The 11,154-nt window shown below is 40.9% G+C and overlaps 1 long non-coding RNA gene across 1 annotated transcript; it reads right to left on the bottom strand.

The window, feature by feature from the left end:
- Positions 1 to 841: 841 nt before the first annotated feature.
- Positions 842 to 4,277, bottom strand: LOC310922026. Its single transcript, XR_014592275.1, has 3 exons — positions 4,065 to 4,277; positions 3,410 to 3,565; positions 842 to 1,864 (listed from the first exon to the last, which is right to left on the bottom strand). It is a non-coding gene; the product is annotated as an uncharacterized lncRNA (long non-coding RNA).
- Between the last annotated feature and the right edge of the window lie 6,877 nt (positions 4,278 to 11,154).

The following is an 11,154-nucleotide window of genomic DNA, read 5'->3' as shown; positions in this document are numbered from 1 at the left end:
GCAAACAGAAAGGATTAGAGGCTGGTACAGGACCTTAGAGCCATAATTAAGATAGAAGATGATATATACCTGGTAGTAGTAAGTCCTTATACCTTGCTAACAACCTTGAGTGAAAAATTAAAATGATTTACAGTATTAGATTTGAAAGATGCCTTTTTCTGTATCCCCTTGAGTACTGAAAGTCAAGAACTTTTTGCTTTTGAATGGGAAAATCCAAACACAGGGAGAGGAACCTAACTGACTTGGATGGCTCTACCGCAGTGGTTTAAAAATAGCCCTACCATATTCAGAAATCAATTGGCAAAAGAACTGGAGGAATGGAAAAATCAGAACCCTATTAGAGTCTTGTTACAGTATGTCAATGACATTCTGATAGCCCCTGAAACTAAACAGCAGTGTTGGGATCAGACTGTGGCATTGTTCAGTTTTCTGGGACTAAGGGGACATAGAGTATCCAAAGACAAAGCACAAATTGTCCAGACCACAGTAACCTATGTGGGATTTGAAATCTTCCAATGAAAAAGGAGGCTGGGACAGGAATGAAAAGAAGCTATTTGTCAACTCCCATAGCCGCAAATGGTAAGAGAGTTGCATGCCTTTCTTGGGATGGTCGGATGGTGACTCCTGTGGATGAGCAATTATGGGCTGCCGGTAAAGCCACATTATGAGCTCTTGAAGACAGCTCAGAAGGACTTTATAGTCTGGAGTGATGATTCATGGGCTGCCTTTTTACAACTCAAACAAGCCCTCATGCAGGCTCCTGCTTCAGGGCTCCCAGACCCTGTGCACCTATTTGAGCTATTTAGCTATGAAAGTGATGACTAAAGATATTTACCTTTTTTATATTTTTCACATATTTGTAGCTTTGTAGATTGTTGAATGCATGGCTGTAGCTCCTAGTACTTTTCCTACTGTTGTGGTTTGACACTGGCCAAATACCAGGCACTCATGAAAAGTCATTGGCTCATCCCCTCTTGCTCTCAGCTGGGCAGAGGAGAGGGGAAAAGAAAAGAAAAAATTAATGAAGGGCTCGTGAGTTGAGGACTGGGACAAAACACTCTAAGGGCAAAACAGGTTCAAATTTAAAGGTATAAAGTAAATTTATTACTGGCAGAATCAGAAGGAGGATAATGAGAAGTAAAATAAGCCTTTAAACCACCTTTTTCCTCGCATCCCCTCCCTCCTTCTCACCAACAGTGCAAGGAGACAGGGCGTGGGAGTTCTGGTCAGTTTGTCACTCGAGATCTTCTGTTCTCTCAGGGAGAGGAGTCTTTCTTCTTCTGTCATGAGGAAATGTGGTTTGGGGAGTCTTGCTGGGGGCATGGGGAGTTCCATTCTTAAACCATGGCAGCCTTTATTTGGTGCACAAAGGGTTGAGATAACAAAAGATCTGCCCACAGCAGGTTGGAAAACAATTTGATCTAAGCACTTACTGTATGAGGTATGGAGTCACTGGTCACAATGTTGCTTGCAATGAACAGTCCCTCCCTTCTTAAGAAGTGGCAAACTAACTAAAATTCCCATATTTTGTCTCCCTGTGCTGTCAGTGGGAAGGAAAGAAGGAAAGGGGACTGGGGTGTAGGAAAAAAGGTGTTCTAAAGGTTTATTTTAGTTCTCGTTATTCTGCAAATCCCTGTGGGTAGACAAAACACTGAGGAGTTTGTTAACGTTACTGTGTTACTGTGTTACTGGTTGATATGTCCAACCCAGCGCTTCCTGGGGTGGCTGCACGTAATTCTGCGACGGAGGAGGCAGGGCCGGCTGGAAGCTGGAAGCTGTAGGTCGGTTCTGGCAGCTGTGGCTGGGAAGGCTGTGGAGCTTGTGTTTTCACGCGTCGCCATCCCGCGCTGCGAGACGAGTTTTCCTGCAAAGGTGACCATTTTTGTGAAATTTAGAACGACAGGAATTAGCAAAGTGAGAACCCTTCTGGCAGCGAGGGCATAAACTCGGTGGTTTTGCTTTTTGGGCCTTTTGGCAGTCTTTTTTTATGTGGCCAGGCTCCTCGCAGCCAAAACAAACAGACTACTTCCCAGGCAGTATTTTCAAAGCGGCAAAGGCTTGGGCTATGCCTTGTCCCACAGCTTGGGAGGTTACTGCTGTGGTATGCTGCAATGTCCCCAGGCGATTGCAAGGCTCAATCATCTGAAGCAGAGTGGGCTCTGGTTCTGGAGGGAGGGTTTTCAAAAGGCATTTGCAATCCTCATTAGCATTTTCAACAGCAAGTTTTAGCAGTACAACTTCCCCGGCTTGATCATTATCAGTTTGTCTTTTCAGAGTTTGTTTCAATCTGTCCACAAACTGCATATAGGGTTCTTGTGGAGCTTGCTTAATATTTATGATGGATTGTTGCGGGGTTTTTGCATCAGGCACTTTGAGAAATGCATACCCAGCTGCCTCAGTGATCCCTTCCAGGGCTTCCCTTGGCAAAGCAGCCTGGACATTTGGGTCAGTATGCACACCCTCGCCAGCTCATTGGTCAATAGTTAAGGCAGCCAGGGCTTGGGTTACATGCCCTGCATATGTTAAAATTAAGTTTTCCAGTCTTTTTTTCCACTGTGCCATGAATATTGCATATTGTGTTGGGGTGAGCAAAAGGTTTGCCAAGAATTTAACATCACGAGGAGTCATCAGGAGGGTAGTGAATATTGCTCTTAGTAAATTGCTGAAGTAAGGGGACCCCAGACCATAGTCTGTAGCAGTTCTGGCTGTTCCTTAATTTCTGAGTGGCCTAAGGGCTCCCATTGCGGATTCCCCCCCCTCAGGCCGAGTTGCATGGGGGCTACAAAGATTTATGCTGCAGTTTCAAAGTGTCTGTTCTTAAGGGCTTTCTTTTTTATCTGTAACCAATTGTTATGCGTTTTTGGAGGGAATGGGTCGAAAGACTCTCCGTCACTACTAGAGCCACTGTCTGCATATTAAATTAATGTTTAGTGTCTCCGGGGTTGCTGGCGGGATAGCGGCAAGGCTACAGGTGGCGTCTGTGCTCTGTCCCTGGCTTTCGTCAGGGAGGGGTTGCGAATGGGAGAGGGAGAGTGGGACCTGGGCCGATCGGGTCTTAACACGGCTGCAGGGACCGTCTCCGCGGTTGCTTCACAGGTTACCTCGCTTCCCCTCGCTTTTTTAATCACTTCCATGACCGCCCTCCAAGCAGGGAGCAGGCAAACTCTGGCTCGTGGCCAGGCAGCATAGCCAGGTCATAGAGTTTTACACCAACCTTGTCCCAGTAGCAGAGAGTAAAAATAGAAGAACGGGTGGTGTCAGGAAATATATGTGACACCCATCGTAGGAGTGACTTAAGGTCCCTCTTAGAGATGGGGGATCCATGCTTGCTCAGAAGGTGTAGCATGGTTTCATAGACGTCTCTCTCGGTGGACATTCCCTGTGCCATATTTTAGTTCCCCTGGCTCACCTGTCACGTCGCAGTGTACAGGGATTGTGGGCCCAAACGCAGTTCTTTCACCGTCACGATCAGTTCCAGGGGCGTCGCCGATTGCCGTCAGATAGCCGGTTCTTCTCCTCTCACATAGAGCATCAGTTATCGGTGATTGAAGGAGAGACAGGAAGACTGACCATGATCAGAATCCGATTTTACTCAGGTTTTCCAAGAACTTATATACCATTTCAGTAAGGTTAATAATTTCTACTACAATAATTAGGTTAAAAGATCATACAAACAACTCATACATTTTTCAACATCTTCATCGTAGGGGGTTGATTCATTCTTTTTCTGTAAGCAGGGTTCTAATCCCATCTTCTCATAAGCTCAAAGTTCTGTTTGTCCTCACCAGGGCATCCTAGTCACCAGACTAGATATGCTAATTAAGTCTGTCTCACTCTCATGAATCCCCACATGTATAATGACTTTGTTTCCCAGTACTGTGATCTTTGAGCTTAAAATTAATTTCTTCAGGATCAGGAGTAAAAAAGCTGGCCTATTGTCACCGAAACTCGTGAAGAAGGAAAAACTTTCCAGCACTAATTTTTTGGTGTTAGAGAATTAGGCATTACTTTATTTTGGCCAGGATGTGCAATAGAAAATATTTCATCCACACATGCTTCTTTACCTGATGCAACGGGTCGGATTTGCCTGGCTAGCTCATACACCCTGGTCTCGCGCCTGGAGTGGCTGCTTCTGCACTCGCCGTTTCTCAGGGTCGGATAGTGATGCTGAGCAGAGCTTCCTGCTCTCTACGGCTCTCAGATGTGGTGCATCTTGAATCGGAGCAAAGGACAGAGAGAGGGTTTCCCACGTGCTTCTCAAGGATTTATTACCCCAAGGGGTGCTGCAGCCAAAACCCGAAAAAACGCTCCCTTACATTCTCTTTCAATCAGGAGAGGTACAAGAGGAGGTTACATTTTTCCAACCAATCAGGGACACACTGGGCAGGGGGGTGAGGAAGGAACCATGGTCAAACAGCCAATCAGGAAGGCTAGGGGAGTGGAAAGGGTCAAGTGCACAATCGAATAAATGGGGATTTCCCAGGCGGGGTTTAGGATTGACAGAGAAACCTCTGGAAATAAGGGCAGTGGCTAGGGAGGATTGACATCATGTAAATGAGGTAGTAGGTGTGTCTAGGGGTGAATGACAGCTTGGCAAGGGAGGGGAAAACTTGAGGTAGAACCAAACCATCAGGGGGGTAAAAGGAACAAACCATTGGGATAATAACAATAACTTATCAAAAACCCACCACCACATTTACCAAACTCTTCACACATTTATACATAAAAAGCCCAAAGAAATTTTCATTTGATTCGATAGTACAGAATTCTTAGTATTCAATCACTTATTGGTTATTGATCCTTTTGCCTTCAATGCTAATTTGGTCCTCATTCTTTGGTTCTCTTATCAATCTTTCCCCACACCAGGTTTCTCCAACCGTACCAGTACGTAATGTTTGTTAATGTCCATTAATCTCTGTATCTTAGGGCTATTCCCAACCTGTAGATGTTAAACTCTCAGAGTCTGGGAATCTTTTTGTTGATTGAGGCTTGTCAAGCCTCATCCAGCAAAGCTCAAGCCCTTGTAAACAGTCTTTTGAAGAAAAGCTTCAATTTCTCTCCCCCCCCCCCCCCCCCCGATCCTTTGGCAGAGGCGAGCAAACCTTTGACTAAAGTTACTTAAAATTTTAAGAGTTATATAATTTCCAGAACTATGGATCTTCAGCACAAGGTAGCAAGAGTTGTTCTTCCCTGTCACAGTTGTTGTCTGCCACAACCATGATAAGTGAATTAAAGGAGAGAACCAAAAGGTTCAAAGTTCAACAACTTAGGAGTTGTTGAAGTAACATCCCTAATAACGACTCTGGCCAGAGATCAGGGACAAATGGTCATTTATTCACCAAGGATGTCCAAAGAAAAAACTTTCCAGGGTTTACATGCATTGCAACATAAAGGCTTCCCATAGCACCTCCTCTCGTTGTCGAGTCCAAATTCTTCATCTAATTGCTCTACTACTAAAACATCTAATTCATTTCTAGTTAAAGGATAACTTAAAGCTTTGCTGCTTTAACAACACTATATTAATTTTAATTTCTTAGCTAAACAATTCTCTATTAATTGAGTTCTGCAGGTGGGTTACATTTATTAAAACTTCTGGAGCGTGTGAGTTTTGAGTTACTCCCTAGTTTTCCCATAACGTCTATCTTATTTTATCAGAACAAAGTTATCCATTAACTAGAACTAAGAGCAGCTAAAGCAACGAGATTATGAAACTAAAGTAGTAAAGTCACAGAAACACAAATTTCTTCACAAAATTCAAGATCATTAAGTTTCTTAGCTAAATGTCTCTTAAATGTTTCTTAGCTAATATGTCTCTTTCAAGCCTCCCTTTTAACATCCTTCTTGCAACTTCTTTCGCAATCTTTCATACATATTTGAGCACAAGGGGTAATGTTATTACACGGGATGTTAAATTTTTAAATTTATACCAAAATATAAAATAAGCTACTGTAAGCATTAGAATCATAAATAATAAAATTAGGATAAAATGTATTAATGCATTCAATACTTGTGTCGTTGATGGAGATTTTCCTACAAAAATATCCCACCAATAATTCTTCCTTTCTTTCTTAACTTGTTAAAAAAATTTGATGGATTGAAACTTCCGGGGGTCCAAGTCCACACGATCAAAACCCCTTTGAGTTTCCTCAGGACTTTGCCCCAATGGCAACTTGATAGAGAGAGGCAGCCTTGATCCAGTTGTCCAAAAAGGAATTTTAATAATGCAAAAATAGCAAACAATAACGCGTACACTATATTGGAGCAAACTGGAACAATGCAATAACAAGGGGAAAAGGCACAAGGCCAGGGTCAGACAGGGGTATTTATACATCCCAGTGAGGGGAGGAGTTAAGGCAGGGTCTGAAGGAAGGGTCTAATAGGGGAGAACGATTAGGAATATTAAAATTTCTGCACCAAAAATCAACCTATGGTAACACAAAAAACTAGGAACTTTCTAGAAACAATTTACTTACTCAGAATGGGTTTCCCAGGGCATTAGTCCAGGGTTTTCCTCTTTCCCTGGGAAAACACTCTCTACATCTCCCCCTTTTGTCTTTCTAAAGAGAAAACTGTTTGGGGTTTTTTTGTTTGTTTGTTTGTTTGGGGGTTTTTTTTTGTTTGTTTGTTGTTTTTTTTTTTTTTTTTTACAGTTTTAAACATCAGTTTAAATATACAAGAGGAAACAATTATTTTGAGTGTAACCACTAAGAAAATCAACAGTCTGGTTTTAGCTATGGAGAATACATATGAGAATAGGTTCCAGCCCTTAAAAAGTTAATTGAACCAGTCTTTGTTGTCCATTTCGATTTTTTCAAATCCTTCTTGTAGTACTTGAATCTCCCAGGAACATTTTCTTGGGATCTTTAGACCAGAAGATGCAGCATATTTGGTGACTGTGGCTTGGCATTAATTTGGCTTGGGTTGTTGCTTCGTTTATCTTTGCTGCTTTTTCTCTGTAATATAGAACTCACATTACAGGTTAAATTGTTTCAAGACTCACATGAGATGTTATATAGGTAAATGGAATACACACTAGAGATTTTGACATATGTAAGGGGTAAAAGGTATAGGTAAGAAAGTAAATTTATTGTAACAATTAATAAAATAAACTGAAGTTTTTTCTTTCATTTCTTTGCTCTCAACTCAAAACTCTTTATTGTTATTAAACCACTTTTCTTCTTCACTCTTTGTCTCACTATCTCTTCTCTTTTCCTTTTCTCTATTCCTTCCTATATTATCACTCCTCATCTTACCATTAAATACCTTACATGCACCGTTTCTTCACTTGCTTTTTCATTTTTATTAAAATTTTTGTTTCTTTTCTCACTAAAAAAAATTGTAGTTTGTGGGAATGTGGGAATACAGCTTGGAAGCAGGACTCAAAGTACTGCTGAACTCATTGCAGAAGTAGATGTGCTAGAGGGCTACAGGCCCTGGCAAGTTGAGGCAAGATCCTGAAGAAGGAAGACAGCAAGGTGTGTGTATGTATGTACGCTTGTGTGCAAGACAATACAGGCCTGTACAAGTCTGTACTAGCCCATAGTTAAGTAATGTTACTAAGAGATAGATATTGTTGTTATGCTTGAAAGGTATATAAATCAGCAGTGTGTTTAATAAAATCAGTGCTCTCTGTGAGGTTAGCAATGTCAGCCTAGCTGAGCATCTGTCGGTGAGCTCTGCAGGACTAAGTGCCTCTGAAACAAAGGGAGAAGCCAGCCGGAGACGTCTAAATCCCTCTGGAAAGGAGATGAGTTGTAGGGGACAATAGGGCGGGGCTATCTGCTCAGGAAAGAGACGATTTTGAACTTATGACAAAGCTTTTAGAACAACATGGCAAATCTTTACCTTGACATGATTTTAAAACTCTATTGAAATGGGAAGCAATTATGCTACCAGGAGTTACCGAGTCCACAGTCTTTACAACAGATTTGTGGGACCAAGTGGGGGTGAAACTGTGGGATTGTGCAACAAAAGGGAACAAAATGGTGGAAGAAATGGTCCCCTCCTGGTGGGTGATTTTTGAGGTCCTGAAAGCCCAAGAAAATGCCCCTGCCAAAGATAAAGGAGATGCCTCTTGCCCTCCCTCTATGGCAGACCCTGAGAGTACTTTACAACATGAGGAAACTGCATCTCTCCCGGTACAGCCCACAGATCCCCCTTGTTGCCCTGATCTTTTTCAGCCTTCTGATGTGTGCATTTTTGTAGTGGAGTTTCTCACAGATTTTCATGTAAACAAAAGTAATATTTTTGTAAATTGTTCTTCTTGTTTATTGTTCCTCTCTTGAGGAGGGACAATTAATGGACTTCCAGTTTGACCAGTGTGGTTGGAGAGGTGTCAACCTTATTGTCCAATCCGTGGTCATTGTCCAAAATCTATATAAATCGAAGTAGGAAAATAAAATTCCCTCTTTTTGCCCTGACAACTCATTTTGTGTCCTATAGCAACACTCCCTCTTACAATCAAAAGAGAGAGGGGCCCTTCATGATCCATAGGGGCATTTGCTGCTGGCTACGGTCCAGATGACAGTGATGATGAAGAAGGGGATCCCTTTGACCCAGGACCTGTCAACCCTGATAAAGAACCAAACCTTTATCCCCTGACCCCCGAGATAATTGGATTGGCTTGAAACAACAAACATTAAGGTCAGGTGAGTTGGACATTGCAGAGAGAATTGTGGCACCTGTAATCTATTTGGGCACAAGAAAGCAGACTGTCCAATGGGAGCCAATGCCCTTTTCAGTAATCAAAGAGCTTCGGAGGACAGTGACAGAGTACGGCATCAGCTCTCCATTTTTTGCAAACCTGCTGACTTCCGTGTTTGCTGCTTATATTCTTACATCGCATGATTTAAGATTGCTTGCTCAGTTGTTGTCAACAATACAGCTTGGAAGCAGGACTCAAAGTACTGCTGAACTCATTGCAGAAGTAGATGTGCTAGAGGGCTACAGGTCCTGGCAAGTTGAGGCAAGATCCTGAAGAAGGAAGAGAGCAAGGTGTATGTATGTTTGTGTGCAAGACAATACAGGCCTGTACAAGTCTGTACTAGCCCATAGTTAAGCAATGTTACTAAGAGACATAGATGTTGTTGTTATGCTTGATAGGTATATAAACCATCAGTGTGTTTAATAAAATCGGCCTCATGATGCAAACCATGGGGACTCTGTCTCTTCAATCACCATACAGTAGTTTAATATATAAGGCATAAAAGAAAGACACATCATTGTTAAAAACACAAAAGTAAAACCTATTATTTATAAAAAACCTTTTAATCTAATGAAAAATCAAACTAGACTTATTCTTCCTTCGTATATTTTAATACTCCCTACCACTCCCCCTCCTTTATTTATTAATTAATTATTTGTGGGGGTGAGAGAATTGTAATGTCATAAATCTCTTAGAAATCACTCTTTATTATAAGAACCGTGGATATTGCCCTTGCAGAGAGGGCAATAAACAGGGTATAAAGAGTGTATTATGGGAAATTTATTCTTTAAATCAATTAAAATAGTGGGAGTTAGGATTATTTGAGTCATATTAATGCTTTATAGCCTCAACTGAGAATTATTTACATGTATAGACATATTAACATAATTGAAATGTAATGAAAATGAAAAGAGATGTTAATAATTTACAAAAATTAAATTAACATTACAAGCTAAAATAATGATATTGATACTGAATAAAACTTTAGCTATCATTAATTATGAGTATTTTTGAATAGACAAATAATAATAATAAGGCACTTAATAACTTATACGACTTAAATTAACAATATTAAATGAAATTAATAATAATATCTTGAGAAAATTTTAGCTATAATAAAATTAACAAATGCACAACTTTAATGTCTTTTAGACAATTTAAAGTAATAAAATTTATATAAAATCTGAGACAGCATTAAATAACATGACTGTAAAATATAAGATTATAATTTTAACTGATTTGTTATGATGAAAAGAAATAAAATTGCATTTAATTATGTAGCATGGAGATCTTTTTCTTTTCCTCCTGTTGTTTTGACTTTGACTCTTGTTGCGATTACAGCTGTGGGACTGGGTTCCCTTTCTGCAGGTGCTTATGCAGAATCTTTTTGATGGACCTGGTGGAGGCTGCAGTTGCTGACCTGATGGTTGAAGACAGGGTCCTGATAAGAGAGGGTTAGACTAGACAAACGCAGATACGACCAGTATGGTTAATTCTACGAAGTCCATTTATTACGTGCAGTGCAGCTACTTTTATACTATTCTACATTGTTTCTACATGTAACAACTTTTTCATTGGCACACAAGAAAAGAAAGAATGTAAACATACATTGTTTAGTTAACCTTAAAGGTGGCTTACACCTGCATGCTAACAATTCTATTCAGTGACCTTCAACACCCTATTATCTTTCCCAAACACCTTAGTACCTAATTCTAGCTGTGCCACAACTAGCTAAGAAATTTTTGCTGTGTCATAGGCCTTGGGCCCCAACTAGGCCCCAGCTAGGCCTCAACCAGGCCTCAGCTAGGCCTCAGTTAGGGTAGTTCAAGAAGGTCTAAATACACATCATGCCCTCCTTTCCTGAGGAAATCCGTAACAAATCCCTCTTTTTCTTTTTGAACTACCCAAACTGAGTCAATGGCATGACTAATTGCTTTTTGTACACACTTTAACACACAAGGTACAACAACTAGCATGATTATAATGACAATAAAAACAAGAATTTCAAAACGGATCAAATCTTTGATCCAACCAGCAAATCCAAGTCAACTGATCCAGTTGTCAAACAGAATATTAGTAACAACAATTTCTCCCATGTTATTTTTCAGCTGTTTAAGCTGTCCATAAATTGAACGAGAGTGATCTGACAAATTCATGCAGCACATGCCTTTAAATTCCTCGCACCCATGCCCTTGAGCAAGGAGCAGGAAGTCGATGGCAGCTCTGTTCTGAAGCATTGCCTGGCAGGTAGCAGCAACATCTGCAGCAAGTTCACTCAACACGTCACGTTATGTTAATTTGTTTTGATGTCCAACAAGCTAGAGTTCATAACTGGGTGAGAGCTTGCGATGTTCCAACACCTGGGGCAAAAATTGATGCTACTATTACAGTTGGGGGTCCCCACAACGATACTGATGATTTACAATTGGAATCCAATCTAAGGGCATTGC

This window comes from Zosterops lateralis (assembly GCF_965231275.1).
Source record: "Zosterops lateralis genome assembly, chromosome: W".
NCBI lineage: Eukaryota > Metazoa > Chordata > Aves > Passeriformes > Zosteropidae > Zosterops > Zosterops lateralis.
The sequence above is the reverse complement of the archived record's forward strand: the minus strand, read 5'-3'. Positions and strand labels throughout refer to the sequence as shown.